Source organism: Phalacrocorax carbo, chromosome 1 (assembly GCF_963921805.1).
Source record: "Phalacrocorax carbo chromosome 1, bPhaCar2.1, whole genome shotgun sequence".
NCBI lineage: Eukaryota > Metazoa > Chordata > Aves > Suliformes > Phalacrocoracidae > Phalacrocorax > Phalacrocorax carbo.
In genome coordinates, this window is record NC_087513.1 from 118,199,822 (window position 1) to 118,217,506 (window position 17,685).

The 17,685-nt window shown below is 40.2% G+C and overlaps 1 protein-coding gene across 2 annotated transcripts in view; it reads right to left on the bottom strand.

Moving 5' to 3' along the window:
• The window catches only part of KCNJ6 (potassium inwardly rectifying channel subfamily J member 6), a 170,523-nt gene that overhangs the window by 102,767 nt on the left and 50,071 nt on the right, over positions 1–17,685 (bottom strand). The gene's annotated exons all lie outside the window — the stretch shown is intronic.

Sequence of the window (17,685 nt, forward strand, 5' to 3'; positions counted from 1 at the left end):
CATAATGTTAGCAAAATTAGGATGTGAGTACTTATAATATGGTGTCTAATTGCATTTTGCTTTTTCTTTGGAAATCTCCATCTGCAGAAGGAGTGATGTTTAGTGTGTGCATCAGGGATATGCAGTGAAAAAGGTGTCTGGTTGTACATCTAATTTCTTTTTCAGTCATAAAATTCACAGGCTTATAAATAATGACCTTCTAATTAGATGGCCATTTAGTTCTTGATCCCTAACTCTTGTTTAGTTGTACTTTTTGAAAGCTTACAGAAATACCTAATTAAAGTTGTGTTTGGCTTTGATTAGAACCATGCATTCCTCATTTCCTGGGTGCTCAGCTGAGACCTGGAGATTCTGGTTTTAATCTTTGTTACCAAGCCTTTGCACCTGACATGGCTGTGGCTTAGCACCTTGGCAGAAGGCCTACTGGGATGCAAACGGACTGGGGCTCTTTAGTTGTAGCCCTTGGCTCTTGTTCCTCTAGTGACCTTTGGTAGGTAAGTCCAAGCTCCCATCTCAGTTTCTGTCTGCAAGATGGAGACAGAAATAACTTCCTTTATTGTCTGTAGACTACTTGGACACCATGTAGAAAGTCCCGCAGGACAAACCAGGAGGAATTGTGTGAGCAAGTGGTGTGACCTGGGCAATTCTGAGCTTGAGGGATGCTCTGAAACCACATCTACTTCATGACTTTCACTGCAGACTGATGGGCACAGAATGTGTATAGACACAACTGCTTTTTCCCTGCTACTCTCATATGTCGCTGTCATTTACAGATCAGCTGTATGAAGTTTCTCTTTTATGTTACTGGCAGTGTAGGGTTTAAAGCCAAAACAAATTCTTAGCCAAGAAATTAGTCCACCAGGAGCTCCTCCAATCAATAAAAGGTTGTGTAAGATACATATACATTTATATGCACACAAATCTAGGGGTGTGTATATATATCCATTTAAGATATTTAAGAAATACTCTGTGCACGTGAAAATTACTTTATTTTAAATGAAAAAAAAAAGTCAGGTCTTTAATCCCTAGTACATCAAATATTACCTCTAGTTATGTGGGAAGAGAGTAGAGAAGGATATTAAAGCCTGAAATTACTGAGCTGTTTGTAGAAGTAGCTAGTGAACGTGGGCAATAATCTGTTGTTTAGAAAGCAAAGTCCCCAAGGATTTTGAGTCCATGTGTTCAGTGTGCATGCATGGCATGTCTATCTAATAGATCAATATTTCACAGACCAAGAACAATTTACATGACAGACTGCAAATTATAATGGCTCCAAAACCAGCCAGTATAAATGGATTCTAAGCAGTGTGAATCAATAACAGATGCTTCTCTAATAGCTTTCCCACTGCTGCTGGGAGACAAAAGCTGAAATACCACATCTGTTTTTCTGTTGCCACCTTGGGAATGCCTGATACTACATATCCCATCCAGATCTTTGCTCTTGTCAATTTCTTTACATTTTCTATTGAAAATCTTGGCAGGGTAACCTACACCCCCGTGTGGAAACTTAAGATCCTCACTGTTTGTGCCTAAGGAAATCAAACTTGTATATACAGGTGTACAGCTGGCATTTATTTAAGTACAATGTTCCATTGGCTTTGTAGCCAGATGTCAGGAATGAGACAGTATGGTTTTGTGGGACACATAGTTTTGTCTCCAGTGGTAAGTCTCAGCAACATAATGATGACTAGGTAGTTAATACTTCTGAAATGTTAAGTGTTGATCATGGAGAGACATGCTAAGGATTTCCAAAGGGACACAGTCCACCTCAGACAACCCTAATTCTCTGTCTTCTTCTGTCTTGCCTATAAAACATTTGCTTGAGCTACTCCAAAAGTGCTCCTGCTTAGTCTGCTAACAGCCTCTTTCAATTGTTTGTTGTAGTAAAGGGTTCATCAATCCTTTCTATGCTTCTGTAGGTCTGTAATGAATTTTCTGTACCCTTATCTTTCTGACTCTCAGGTCGCTTGCTTTCTTCTTGGATCTCGGCCATTTTTGAGCTCCTTTAATTTTCTTCCTTGTTTTACAAACCCTTATTCATTCCTGATGATTCCACTATGCCTTCTTCCATGACATGCTGCATTTTTTCTCATTTATTTTGTGCGGGTTATTGGTAAGGAGATAGCCTGCCCCTCAGAAAAACAAAACAAACAAAACAAACCAAAACACCCCAAACAAACCAAACCCAACCGAAAAACCCAAAGTCAACACCTCCTTCCCCAGCAATCTCTGATTCAACAACTGTGTGGTTTATATACATCTGCTGGTGAGAGGAGTGAAAGCTTACCTCCATCCCTGCCATCACCGCTCACTTAGCCCCACTCCCATTGGCCCAATCCCTCTGTACCAATAGTCACTACTCCTGATCCCTGTTCATTGTCTCTCACCCCTCTGCATGGTGGTTATGTGAGGATTTGTCTTCTAGTACCTGTACTTTCAGAGAGGTGTGGATTTTATGAGGTTATGCAGGTGAAAATGGGTGTTAAATTCTCTCCTTTCTCCTCCCCCCTCCCAACTTTTCTCTGTTTCTATTGAATTTTATTAATTCTACGATTTCTAGTTTAATTTTCTTAAGGTCTATCTGACAGCTGAATGTTAATATATCTCAGAAAGGATTTCTTACTCTCCTCCTCCCTTCCAAAAAAACCTCTCTTGTCTTCATTCCCAGTTCTAGTTATTGGTGTGAACAGAGGGCTCTGTTATTTCTGTCTCCATAGCATTTCAGTATCATCTTTAATTCCCCTGGTTCTCCCTCACTTCTTGACTACTTGGTTAAGTGTTATAATGATCTTGTATGGCTTTTCTCTCTAATCACAGCACTAAAACTTCTGTAATACACACTCTGTATATTACACATAGACTGAAACACAGTCTGTAAATCTGCTGCTAAGATTTCCCCTTCATCCCCTCTGCACACATATACTCTCACAGTCCCCACTCCGCTGTTCACTGTTACAATTGTGTTCCCATTTTTTCCATCTCTCTGTTAGCACTTTTTCTTTCTATTACTAAATTGCAGCTTTTTCTGCCTTTCAGAAAGCACAGGAAATCAGATCCTGCTTATAGACCTGCTCTTCTCTCCTCTGTCTATTCACCCTGCATCCTTTAAAAGTGCCTTTCCTCAGGATGTCCCATAATCATGAAATTGCCAGGCAGCTGTGGTCACTGAAGTAAATATTCCTCATTGCACTCTTCTTTCTTGTACGTGTAAACAATCTGGTGCAAAGGCCTGTATTAATGATTTGCCAGATATTGTCTTTTGTACAGGTCAGTGTATGTGTCTGATGCTCTAAAAATTAAAAACTGTGATGGATGACTGGCATGAAAAGTGGAAGAAACAGTGAATAGTGGTATGGCAAGTGAATTAGCACTGTGGACACCTAAAGCTGCCTGGTCGGTCTTATTGGAATAGTGTATTTCTAAGCCTCAGGGAAAATACCATAGATTGCTTGGTGCATTTCTGCATATAAAAGGGATAGGAGTGGAAGAGAGGAAGAAACAAAACAATCCTTTTTTCCCTCTGCAGTAATCCATAGATGCTTGGCTGAGATGGGCTAATATTAAAATGAAAGCACATTGTCACACTCTTCCCACACCTCCAAGCAACAGACTGAACTATACATAAGAGACAGTACTCCCTAACATCTGACTGAAGCACATTTGCTTTCACTGTGCCAAGAGGAGGATGGAAATGGTATCAACACCTTGCTTGAAAAATGCTGTGAGCAAAGATTTTAAAAAACAAAAAACCCAAAACAAAACAAAACAAAAAAACAACAGAAGAAGGTGGCTTATATTTGGAGCTCAGATTGTGATTTACACTGACAATTTCAGTGGTAGGCAATTCCACTGGGTTTTTTTTCCTCCATTTTAAAGTTTTTTACCTCTTTCGTGTCCCTGAAACTATAAACCACTTCAAGCATAGTAAACCAACAGCAGTTGTAGCTTTCTCTTAGGCAACACTACCTGTTCTCTTTTCCTGGCCTCCCTGCCCTTAAAAACAAGATATCTTATGAATGTATGATATAAACATCCCTCCCTCCCTCCCTCCCTCCCTCCCTCCCTCCCTCCCTCCCTTCCTTCCTCCCTCCCTCCCTCCCTCCCTTCCTCCCTCCCTCCCTTCCTCCCTCCCTTCCTTCCTCCCTCCCTCCCTTCCTCCCTTCCTCCCTCCCTTCCTTCCTTCCTTCCTTCCTTCCTTCCTTCCTTCCTTCCTTCCTTCCTTCCTTCCTTCCTTCCTTCCTTCCTTCCTTCCTTCCTTCCTTCCTTCCTTCCTTCCTTCCTTCCTTCCTTCCTTCCTTCCTTCCTTCCTTCCTTCCTTCCTTCCTTCCTTCCTTCCTTCCTTCCTTCCTTCCTTCCTTCCTTCCTTCCTTCCTTCCTTCCTTCCTTCCTTCCTTCCTTCCTTCCTTCCTCCCTTCCTCCCTTCCTCCCTTCCTCCCTTCCTCCCTTCCTCCCTTCCTCCCTTCCTGCCTTCCTGCCTTCCTGCCTTCCTCCCTCCCTTCCTTCCTATCCCTGTTTCAGCAGCCCCCCTCTCTCCTCACCAATATGTGGTCTATTGTGATTCCTGAAGTCTTATAAATGTCAGTCCTTCCCCCAGCCTCCCCCCACCAGATTCTGCTGTTTCAGTTCTCCAACATCTCTTGCTATATATAGCCAGTTTGTCTAACTGAGTAGGAAAAAAATCCTTTACTTTCTGTAGGGAATACCAGCAAAGCAGCAAATATTGCCATGGCAACAAGCCTCTCAATCCATCAGACTCCTGCAGTATCTAATACATAATCTGTAAGGCGGGCACTAGTTTTGAAAAATGAACATGACATATTGTCACTTCAGGATTTAATATCCCTTCCCCATAACCTTAATTAGCTCACCTTATTTTGTGTAATTATTAAATTTCTGATGGAAAGTTTCTGTTTTATTTTGCTTTACAGGGGGAGCCAATGTGTGATCTGCCTTCATTAAAATGAAACTTTTGACTTTTTCCGCACAAACATGCCACAAAATGGGAGTTTCTATAGTAACACACAATGCAGACTTAATTTGAAATTATAATCTCTTGATAAAGATGAGATTCCCCCAGCTCCCTTCTCAATGTATTTTCTTAAAAAAAAAAAAAAAAGAAAAAATTGGCTTTGCCACAGTGGTATACCTCTCTTCTGTTCCAAAGGAAGTTTGAAAAGAGTTCCTTCAAATTAAAAACCATTATCTAACAGCACTGCTGAAGCTAAACGTACATGTTCTCAGCACTCATTTTCCTTGGACATTATGAATTTTGTATAATTTGGTTGCTTTTTGGCCTCCTTTTATTCTTAAATTATTAAATTATTTTGCTACGGCTGTTTGTTTAATGCCATGAAAAAAGAATAACTGTATTTAAACCAACAACACGTGCAATGGTTACTGGAAAGGCCTTTATCGTGTTTAATGATAGGTCTTGGATTTATACCCTGGTTTTCTTAGACATATACTATTATGGAATCTGTTTATCATTCATTCAATGTGACAATGTAAAAAAAAAAAAATCCACTGACCAATTTCAATAGCATTTAAGAAGCATTTCCAGGCCTTCTGCTGTTGAGTGGGAAGATGTAGATCTGCAAGATCTTTTGTCAAGGATTTGGAAGTGGAGGTGGGAGGGAGGAAGAAGAGAAAGGTTTGATTACAGTTGGGTTGTCCAAAATAGGAGCATGCAGGAGTGAAATGTTTCATGGAGAACTGGACTTTCCTAGTGAGGCAGAGGGAGACAACTGGCTGCTCCTAAACACTGGAGTGTTTGGGGATGGAACAGGCACCTCCTGGAGATGGCCCACCTGTAAATAGTTTGACGCACCAACTCTCATAAATCACTTCTACAGAATGAAGCCTAAATGCCACTGTTAATTGTGCCCACCAGCGAAGTTTCTCCAGGGCTTCAAATCAGGCTCCTCATGGCCAGGAGGTTCACCATTTGGACTTATCCATTCAAGCTGTGAAAGTGGCCATAGAGACCACTGCCTCCTTCTCCTTGTGGCTTTGCATCTCAGAGGGAGGGACTCTCAGTTATGGACCCCTGAATGTTCTTCATGGGCATTTGCACAAAGCTCTGCAGATGTTTTTGAACAATGAACAACAGAGTTGTGCCAACAGTCTGACTCAGGCTTTGCTACCAGTCCACCTATTTGCCAACAGATTTCTGTGTGGTTTTTTCAGATCTACCCCAAAAGAGACGGAAGGGTAAACTGTACCAATTTGGAGAAATGTACTTTAAAATTAGGCCATTTCAAGCTGTTTTGAAATGTAGTAATTTTAAATGTTGCCCTTACACTTGGAAAGCTTTTTTTTTTTTTTCCCAGCAGCCTTTGGGAGTTCTGCAAATGTCAGTCAACAGTGTGGAGAAACCCAGAGCATAATCTCTTGCAGTAGGGACACAGAACGAACCAAGACAACACTGGGTTTTAAAAACCTATCACATGCTCAAGACATGGCAACACAACGATATTTAAGACCTTGACCCTGGCAGTCTTTCCATTGTGTGGACTGTTTTACCTGACCAGCAGTCAGTGGGGTCATACCTTAATGCAGGGATCTACCTGTTCAGAGTTACTGACATAAAGAAATAATTTAAATGAATTAATGAGTCTCCTTCCTTTTCATGTTAACATCATGGGCATCTTATAAAATTAGGGAGGCAGAAAAACAGTAGGAGTTTTTCTGTTCATTTTAATGGGTTTTGTATCATGCTTTTCATGAATTCATTTTTAAACATCACAGCCCAGCACATATGATTGAATGGATACTAAAAATATGCAGCATTCACCCACAAATTAGTACAACAGCATGAGTTACTTGCGCTTTAAATAGTAATACTCCCCTAAATAATAGTGTTATCACCAAAAAGACACTCAGCCACATGCAAGAGCAATATGCCATAAGAAACAAACTGACTTAGCAGGAGGTCTATGTTCTTTTCTGTCTTATTTTAAAAAAAAAAGATAAGAAAATGTGTGCCAATACACCATCCTATGTTTCAGTAGGTTTTAGAGGAAATTATCCTCTGCCTATCATTAAAATAACTATTCAAACAATACTAGAAAACAGAGCAGAACAGATATTTAAACTGCCTCCCAAATCTGTCAAGTGAAAGTATAGGTTTTCCAAACTCAACAAAAATGTGCCACTTTTAAGGACAAGTAATCATGCTATTTGCTGTTCTTTTGATTTGCAGCTAGGTTAGCAAATGCTTCATGACGCGTGACATGACTCCATTGTGTAAGTTCCTAGGAGCAACAGAGGAAACCTGCGATGTAGAGATAGCAGGCTCAGCTTGACAATGATAAAAATGTCAGATGATGACAATCATTCTGTGAATTTAGTTCTTGTGAATGAACAAAAATGGTAATTTAAAGTGCCATGATTTGGAAGCATAATCATCTCTGTATCACTCATTCACAATCAGTTGTAGTAGAATGGAGCCTGATATTGTTCCATGCATAAAGTGTGAGCTGTGTGAAGACATATGGATACGGATTTGGAGTCAGACAGAAGGATCACATCTGACCTCTTAGATAAAACAACCGATTAAATTTCACCCAAGGACTGAGCACAGTCACTTACATACCACTGAAATTTGCCTGACTTGATGGAGATGAGGCAGAAAGTATGTGTTTATACAAGTCAAATATATTGTGGGTTTTTTCTTGAGTCTCTCTGGCTATGCCGTTCTTAGTCCCCATGCTAGTGGGGTGAGGAAGAACGCAGCTGGGGAAGGACAGGGCTCCCTGAAAGCCCTTGTAATCGTGGCCAGTGACTCTTCTCAGCTTCAGAAACGTCATGGGTTTTCTCTCTCTTTGTAAGCTGCTACCGTGCCTTTGGGAATTCAATAGGATCTCTACGGTCTTGGGACCAAACTGGAATAGTTTTGTAGCCATGCTTAGAGTTCTTACTACTGCTCAGATGGACACAGGTGGCCTATAGCAACACTGGATTAAAAGGGTCCCTGGCCTTAAAACTATTGGAAGACAGGAGAAGTTATCTTATAACTGTTGAGTGATACTCCTAATGTGGGACTGGTGGTGGTGATGGTAATAGGTGGTATTAATAGGTGATGAAGAGGGAGATAGGAACCAATCTCTAAAGGAGACTGATGCGAAGTTCTCTGGAACCATCCACAGAAGAACTTTTTGTCTAGTCTTTACTGGTTAGTGGATCACTTCCTTCCAACCTTCCTCCTAGTGGATCATCTCCTTCTAACTCCTTGTATTTTAATATCTGAATTACTAAACTGCATGTTTGTAGCCCACCAGCCCACCTCTACCAGGATTCTTTTAAACTCTTTATCTACTCTATAGTACTTTGTGGCAAAGTGTTTCATAGGCTGCATGCTCTATGAAAAGTATTTCCTCAGGTGTGATGGCATTAACGTTTTCTGACATCTGTCTTTTTCCATCTCCCCTCTTCACAAGTCAGTGCTGTCAGGAAGCATAGAGAGAAATGCATTTATCTAAGGCACTATTCTATCAGTTGGGCTGAAATTACCTGTCTCTGTCCTGAGGAAACACAGGATTTTATTTTGGATGAATACTGATTTTGATGAGTTAACTTAGCACAACAATGGCCAGCTATAGCCATATTATTTGGTTTTTTTGGTGAGGATGTAGGTCATTAAGCCAACTAAGAACAGAAAGTCGCATTTGGGCTCTGACTCCAATATCCATTGGAAGACTTCCAGATGCAAGCAGATATGCCAATGCAAGAGCTAGGCTTCTCAAAGTAACTTTGTTGCTGCTACTTCTGTGTTGAGAGTGAGAGAAACACATTTCTTAAGTGTTCCCTTTTAATTGCCAGTTAGGTGAGTAAAAGCTGCTTTTGCTGCTTCCAGTATTCTTTTTCTTTCATGCAAGCCTTTCTGTTTTCCAGTATTTCACTTATAGGTATTTGGATTAAGAAATGTGCTTATGAAGTATGATGATGACAAAGTGGAGGGAGCTCAGCAAAGAACTGCCAGGACTGGAGGCCGTGAATGCTGAAGTGGACTATAAAATCTGTGTTTTAATTACAAGGTGATTAGTGGGGAGTTCTGCAAGCTGGCAAATTTTTGAAGAGGGTAGATAGGGGAATTATTTACAGGAGGGATGATATTAGGAAGAAGGAGCAAACTCTCATTATATGGCAGAATCTCATGCTGTATTAACAGTGACGATCAGCAGGTGTACCCAGCTGGTTCCTCCCCTTCCTGCAGAAAGATATGCCTGTGCAACTGCAGCTGGGCTGAGGCAGCAAAGGGGGCAATGCTGGAGTCTAGGATAGACTGATGTTGGGGTGCAGAACAGCCCCATTGCACAATCACTGCTATCCATATGCCTGGAAACAGTACTGCACTGACTAAAAGGAGGACAGATCTTACAGGTCTCTTTCTTCTTGTTGGTTTATATTTTAACAGCTCTCGTAGTGTTGGCAATGACTCTCACTGGAGTCTTTTTGGTTTTCTCCTCCATGTAGTTCAAGATATTTTATGGTAAAAGGACTAGTGGTAAAAAAAGTTAGAAGAGCCTGAGCTATGAGTGCAGGCAGTGGTTCAGAAACAACACACTTTGAAGTAGTGTGCTGTGTACAGAAGACAGAGTTTGACTTGTAGGCATTGTTTTGCCTATAATATGGTTAATATGGTGCCTGTTATCCCCTGTCAAATGTTTGAAAATCAATGGAGGCAGGTGAAAAATACAGGGAGAATATAGTCTAGCTTTAGGGATTAATTTAATACCCTATTATAAGGCTTTTAAGAGACATCTGTCAGAAATACCATGATAAGACCTTTCTCTCATTGTTTATATTGAATAATGCAACTGGGTCCTTTATCCAAAGAAGTGGGGTATTTCTCTTTCATATGAAATAGTTTATCCTACCATGTTCTATGATATTTTCCATTCGTTGGTTCTGGACACCTTTGCAACTCATTGTCAAAGTCTAAGGGTTTCAAAATCCAATACATTTATGGTACTACCTGTTTAACAGCTGTTCTTGTGCATCTCAGATACCATTTTTTTTCTGTTTTTTTTCCCCTTAACTGTTGACCAGCATTCTTTGCTATTCATCATGCTATGCTTATTTCCTAGAACTAAAATCCATTATGGTCTCTTATCTGCTTGATAGCTCAATAAGCCTGATCCCGGTCAGACAGTTTTCTACAGCTTTCAGAAACATTGATCCTGTTTTTCACCATTTAATTCAACTCATCTGCTCTATGTGAAGACAACAGATTAGACATTTTAATGACTCCTTCATCCTGAGTGAATGTGAACTTTCTGCTCTTTATGTGGGCTTTTTTTTCAGCACTGCACACTGCTCGCTTCTCCAACTGAAATCCATTGTTGGTTAGCACCTTTGGAAGGTTTAAGTGCACATTAAGTAAATATAGCAAAAGCCCTGCATTAGAAGAGCATTAAAATTGTGAAGCTAAGCCCCAAATAGCTGGAAATAGACAGCTGAGAGTGCAGTGCCCACTGGCCCAGATGTGAACATACCCATGTTATTCAGGGTATAATGAGAAAATGTTGTCTCAAAAAAGGCTTTAGCCACCTAACTGATGTTTTTGGCAACTCAGTCCCATACCAGGGTCCTCAAAAACTGCTACTTATAATCTGAAGTGAATTCTGCTTTCAATATTAAATTTCTGCACATGCTTAAACTAATTATGGTCATGCCCAGAAACACTGGGCATGTATTTCCTGTCTAAAGACTGTCTTATACCTAAACGTATCTCATACCAAATCTCACATGGATTCATAGTTATGCCCTACTGCTGATCAGAAGATGTTATTACAATATGTCTGTGGATTGGGTTCTGTAGAAAGCAGGGCTGTGGAAGCTGTGAAGGTGTTTTATCTAACAGATTTGTGTCTAGACCACTTAGATTTAGGATGGAAAATGAGAGTTTGCTCTGGGAAGCATGTGACTGAAACACCCAGCTTTGCTGTGCCACGGACCATAGCAATGCGAAGGAAAGGCACTAAGAATTCTTAAATAATTTCAGACTAACTGTAGCCTCTGTTTTAGAAACGGGTGATCCTGAGCTAATAAAAGTAAGGGAAGTATTGAAGCACACACTTACCATGGAAAATTACAACATCAATAGAATAAATGTTCTTAAAGGTGTAAGTGAAAGGAAATACTGTGTTTCAATAAGATGTGGTACAATGTAGCTTATATGTAATCATTGTTCCTAACTAGAAAACCAGAATTTTTTACTTAATTCATAATTCAGCACTTGCTTATCTCATCCCCAATATTTTGAGTTTAATTTTCACTAAAGATTCTGTCTTAGCAAAATAATATTATCAGAGCTGTCAAAGTTTAATATGTTTTTGAAAAATCTAAGCTTCTAGAATCATATTACTATATGGTTTTCACTTAGGAAAAAAACATTTTGGCCCCTCACACTTGCAAATAGGAATTAAAGGCAAGAGAAATTGAAAGCTCAGAGAATGCCAAGCAAATACTCTTCACATTGTTGTATACTGAGGACTAGAAATACTGTCAATCAGCTTCCTGATTAAAACAAGTTTCTTTTGTTTCTTATTGCAATATAAGTTCACAGTTCTTCTAAGCCCCTGCTAGTGCATCATTAAAACAATAGAACTTGCTTTCTTGCACAATGAACTCCTGTTTTAGAATTTCATTCTCCTCTCAAAACCTGACCTTTCCCACAAAGAATAGACTGTATTATCACTTAATGATGATAGCATTGTTCTTTCTGTTCTCTTCATTATATGCATCAGCTAATTTCTGCTGAAATAATAACAATATTAATAATAATAATAAAATAATATACATTCTGGTTACTGGCAATTTAAATTTGACCAAAGATTTAAGGAGTTAATTTTGAAATAAGTGTTGTCCACCTATATATACAGTATCGAATCAACAGTAATTAGATATTCCACTTAATCAAATATTTATCTCTATGACTTACTTGCTACAAAACTACTTGTCCAAAAATAACTATCACAGTAGAACTCTTTTCTTACTGAAAAGTAAGAGATGATGGAGATACATATTGTGGGAAAACCAGCCTTCCTACTCTACTCTTGGCACTCCCTCATAAAAAGACTAACCATAAAAGGATAACTGGGTATCTTGAAAATAAATCACTTTAACTTCCCCAAGCATGGACAAATGTCTTCCTTGAATGAGTTTTGTGAATGCTTTGGAGCTTTTGCACTTGAATTTTGCATTGTAAGGCTCTGCTCTTCCTAACAAATTGATGGTACTTGATATAAATGGAAAATGTTGAACTGGATTTTTCTACTTAGAAATGTTTTCTGAGACTGAAGAATCAGTATTCTAGACTGACAAGATGGAAACTCTGGCTTTAGGATCAGTTCTTCAAAGTCTTTATTCTGTGTATGCACAACTGGTGGTGTGTGCACACAAGACAGCATTTGTGCATGTACCGCCAACTCACGACGTGATAGCATAACAGTTAGATTTCTGAACAAAAGACAAAGATAAAAGGTGTAGTACTGGGATTAAAAAGTTGAAGTAGAAAGGTCACCATGTCCTATAGCAAAAGAGAGTATATATTTGCTGTAACGTACCACACATTTTTCTTACATGTCATAAGACAATAATTCAAAATAATTAGAACGGCTCAAAAAATTCCGGACTACCCTGGCACATGTAAATCTGAAAATACTGTGACTTTTAAGTAACACAAAGCAGAAACATTTTTCTTTTTATAAACCCTCTCTACAAGTATGAGAGAGCAATAGGGACATTTAGCAGCTGTGTTGAGAAGGACCTGGGAGTGCTGGTTGACAACAAGCTGACCCTGAGCTGGCAATGTGCCCTTGTGGCCAAGAAGGCCAAGGGTATCCTGGGCTGCATTAAAAAGAGTGTGGCCAGCAGATTGAAAGAGGTTATCCTGCTCCTCTACTCTGTCCTGGTGAGGCCACATCTGGAGTACTGTGTCCAGTTTTGGGTCCCCCAGTCTGAGAAGGATGTGGAACTGCCTGAGCAAGTCCAGCAGAGAGCTACCAAGATATCAGGGGACTGGAGCATCTCCCTTATGAGGAAAGGCTGAGAGACTTGGGTTTGTTTAGCCTGGAGAAGAGAAGACTGAGGGGGGATTTCATCAATACCTATAAATACCTAAAGGGTGGGTGTCAGGACGATGGGACTAGGCTCTTTTCAATAGTGCCCAGTGACAGGACAAGGGGCGATGGGCACAAGTTGGAACACAGGAAGTTCCACCTCAATATGAGGAAAAACTTGTTTCCTGTGAGGGTGCCAGAGCAGGGGCACAGGCTGCCCAGGGAGGCTGTGGAGTCTCCTTCCCTGGAGACATTCAAAACCCACCTGGACGCGGTGCTGTGCCCCCTGCCCTGGGTGTCGCTGCTCAAGCAGGGGGGTTGGACGAGATGATCTCCAGAGGTCCCTTCCAACCCCTACCACTCTGTGATTCTGTGACACTTCAGATTCAGGCACTGGAGACAAGAAAAAGAAAGCCTTTGGGAAAAGCACTCCATCAGAAACTGGATCTCTTCTAGAGTTTGTCTGCTCCTTAAATTCTTTCAGGTTAGCTTGATTTTATTTTTTTACACACACACACCCACACACACACACCCCCAGTAAAATTCATGGCATCCATAATTCGGAAGGTTTTGTCTGGAGTCATCTAAGGTCTCAGTATTAATTATTTCACTGTCTTTGGAAGTAAATTTACAGACATTTGGAGTATACATTTTTGTAAGAAATGAAGGAACATCCTTATTTTAAACCAACAGTTCTGCCTCTGGCTGTCCTCCTGCAGGTGTATCACATGGCTTAACTGGGTAGCAGAACAAACATGACTGTTTACTGGTGTGCCCCTACTGCCGGAGAACATATTAATTGGATGTCACTTCTCTGTTTAAATGCTTTAAGGCAGCCAACCATGCCCGTTTTTGATTCTAGCCTGTAGCAAGTTCGCACTGCTCATGTCACACATTGATTATGCTGCAGCCATCACATGGCACACTAGATCCATGCTTCTGCATACTTTGGAGCTGAAACTGTGGACTTCCTCATTACCTTAGGGAGAAGAGTTTGTACAAACTTGTCTGTACACCATTGTCCTGGACACCTTAGAGCTTAGTCTGGGTGAAAGAGAAGGGACATACTCATATTCTCACTTGGTCTTCAGCAAAGAGCACATATCTGGCAGGGCTTTTAGAAATATCAGGGCCCTGAGGAGAGCTTTGCATGTGCTATTCAAGCTGGCGAGCTATCATGTTGCAAAAGAAGCAACCAGCTGGCCCCTGACATAAGGTAGACATCCCACTGATGCCAATTAGGGGTTGTGATGTACGCAGCTTGCTTTCACCCAAGGTAACTCAGGACTAGCTGGATAGCAGAAGGAGAAACTGATGGAACCAGAGAGGAAATTCCTTTTATATCATGACACTGGACCCTAAAAGGACTTTTCTAAGGTACTATCAAAGCATCACCATAGTTGGCTACTCACTAAATGTCTTGTAATAATTCTCATTCCCCAATCTATTAAAAATGGTCATCATTCCTGAGGACTGAATAGTGTACAGAATGTTTCTTTGAATATGTAATTTTTTATATTGGCCACGTACATCAGGCTGCACATCTGATATGTTCCTATATTGCTTAATATTTGCTTTCCTACCCTGCTTGCTGTGCTTTAGCTATTTTCAGGCAAGATGATGGCATTATTTGGGTTAAAAATGACCAGCAGTGCATGGAAAGCATGAGAACAACAGGGACAAAAGAAAATAAAAACCATAGGGAAAATAATTTGGTTCCTGGTTTCATTTATATGCTCAGCTTTTAAGTATTCTGAGATTCTATGAGGTAAATTGCCCAACTCAGGCTATAAAGAAATTTCAAAATGCATATGGATTTTAAGGCATTTTAAAGGAATTCTTGGACAGCTCCCTGGGGCTCAGTGTAATTATGGTGGCTTGCCACTAATTCTGTGCAAGTGCAAGTGCAAGTGTAAAATAATAACTTGGGGCAAAAAGTGGTCCTATTTGGTATGCATTTCTGCTTCTATATCAGCTCTAAGGGACTATCCCAAAAAATTTAGCACAACATTTCTTTCTAGTTTACACTTTAGCTGTTGTATTAAAATGATTTTCCCTCTCACATTTTTTTTTAGCTTTCAAGGCAGACAGTTCTCTCAACACACGCAAGTAAAGGGCTCTGTCATGATACCTCATATCTTTCCATCATCACAGAGGTCCTACAGAAATAGGACAGAAAGTATTAGAACATGTTTTTTCCTTACCGATCTTCCCTACAATGTGACAGATCCTCTGAGAATGGAAATACAAAATGTGACAAAAATACAGACTGTTATCCCTGCTGATGAAGATAACGGACTTGGATCAGTGTTCTCTCTGTCTTCCCCTTAGCACACAATGTGACGTGAATCGCAGGTACGGGGATTTTCTTACTGCAGAAGCATCCAGAGAATCGCCATGGAGAAGAAGAAGCAGAGAGCAGTGCTGGGTAATTTTATCAGAGCATTTTGATAGAGAAAAATATAGAGCAGTTAAGGGAAGGTGACTGATTTTTTTCTGGAACTGTGCAAAGATGTGAGCAGAAGAAAGAGACAAGAGGCAGAGCTTGTGGGTGAAACTGAAAGGCAAATAGTAATTTTGTTATATTGGTATCATGATCAACCCATTTCTTGAGGCCTTTGAAATCCTCTAAGGCCTCAAAGGCATTTCTTTATTTTCTCAGTTCCAAGAAAAAGGCCCTGCAGTCCAAACCAGAGGCCCACCCTATGCCAGCTTGTTGCTTCCCCATTCCATTTCTTTTCTTTTAATCTGCCCTAGCTTTAAAATGAGCACCGTGGTACGTTCACTAAGAATTTTCTTTCCAGCTTGCAACGCAGTTTATGATTTATTAAAAATATTTTAAACTGTCATGAAACAATCTGAAAATTTCATAATGCATGAAGTATGAAGAAAACCTCATATAAAGCAGAAGTAAATAATTTTAAGAAGCATGCCATCCTAAAGAAGTCAAATAAAAGTAATTCACAAGACAAACATGAATCCTAAAGGAACTCAATGTGTATTTTTGAGCTTGTGTTTCTGATCAGTTATAAAGTTTTACAGAGGCTGCTCCTCTGCCTCTTTAGACCACTCAGAAACTCTGCTTGCTTTCCGCTAACACTTTTTGGTGAGATTCCTTCACCTTGTTTCAAAAAGATTGTGCAAAGCCCAGCAAATACCTAACACATAGGGCAGATACTAGTTATCTGCTTCCACCTTTGATAACAGGTTCCTCCATTGTTCCATCCATCTCCCACCATCCATCAAGACACAATTATACAGTTGTCCAGCATCCAGTAATGCCAGAGACGTGATGGGGTTGCAGGATGTTTCTAAGAATTTCATTGTACATCCACAGAGGTTGATGGAGCAGAAGTACCATTCCTCATGGTGGAGAGTTTCTCTGGAGTCTGGTATCATTGTCCTTTTGAGCCTTGCTAAACTGCAATGTTGACCTTTCCACTGGTACCACCTAGGCTTTGCTGCACCATGGAGAAATACTTCTTTCTACTTATGAATACTGCAGAAAGTACAGGAATGTGGATCCTGTTGGTAGCTCAAAAAATTTAAAATCTTGTCTATGAACCTCTTAGAAACTTGAATTTGCCAGGTCTTATGGGATGCAGAGAGGAGGGGGAGAAGAAGAAGCAGACAGAACAGCATTCAGATAAAAACACACACCTCCATGGCAAGAACGCCATTCAGTGCTTTAATGAGAGTTTAACTACCCATCAGCAGGTTGTCATGTATCTTATACCATTGCCTGTAGTCGGCTACTGATTAGCAAGGCTCTCCCCATGGGGAGAGGAACTCTCAGGTTGACTTGTGTCCTGTATCTGTGCATGAAGCTTTAGGAATAGGGCCTCTGCTACATGGATGTTCTGTTGCCTCTATTGCATCTCCTAGGTCTGCAGCACCGTTTTGTGGGATAGGTTCTTTCTGACACTGAAATAATTTTTTATAGCTAGTAGTGGTGACTCTGCCCTGCAATGGCATATGTAAGGAGATACATTGAAAGATTTCAGAAAGAAGCCAAATGACCTGGGAAAGCAAAAAGGCAGGGAAGTGCTGCCCTAGGAATATTCGTTCTGTACAAAACCAGAAAAAATTAACTGGAGGCAACTTTCTTCTGCAAATGAGTCTTATGCATGTCTGTATTTCTGTCTTTCTATAGTCTCTGGTTAAGCAGAGTAAAAGATTTCTCCCTTTCAAAGCCAATGTATTTAAGCTTGCATAGGTTGTGGAGCTAGGTAAGTTTTGGGAAAGAGACATTGGTTTGCCAGTATTTTGTCTTAAATTGTCTCAAAATTTTGTCCAGAAATAGATTATCCAGTCTGTGTCTCTCAGCTGCAAGTGTTTATAGGCACTACTCCATCATCTAGATCCCATGTTATGGCAGAAGTACAAACTACCTCTTGTTGGTTATATATTTAAGACAACGCACACCTCTTAGAGACCAGTGAAGTTAATGGAAAGCTTTCCATACATATCTCTGGGCATAATTCCTGTTGGATGAATCTGGCATAGGTAGACAATCCTGAATAATTGCACTGGATTTAGTGTGACCTTTTGTAAGCTTGTGAAGAAAGGCACGCACTAACTTGAATCAAGTAACTTAGGCGCTCATTAACTCTGCAAGTAG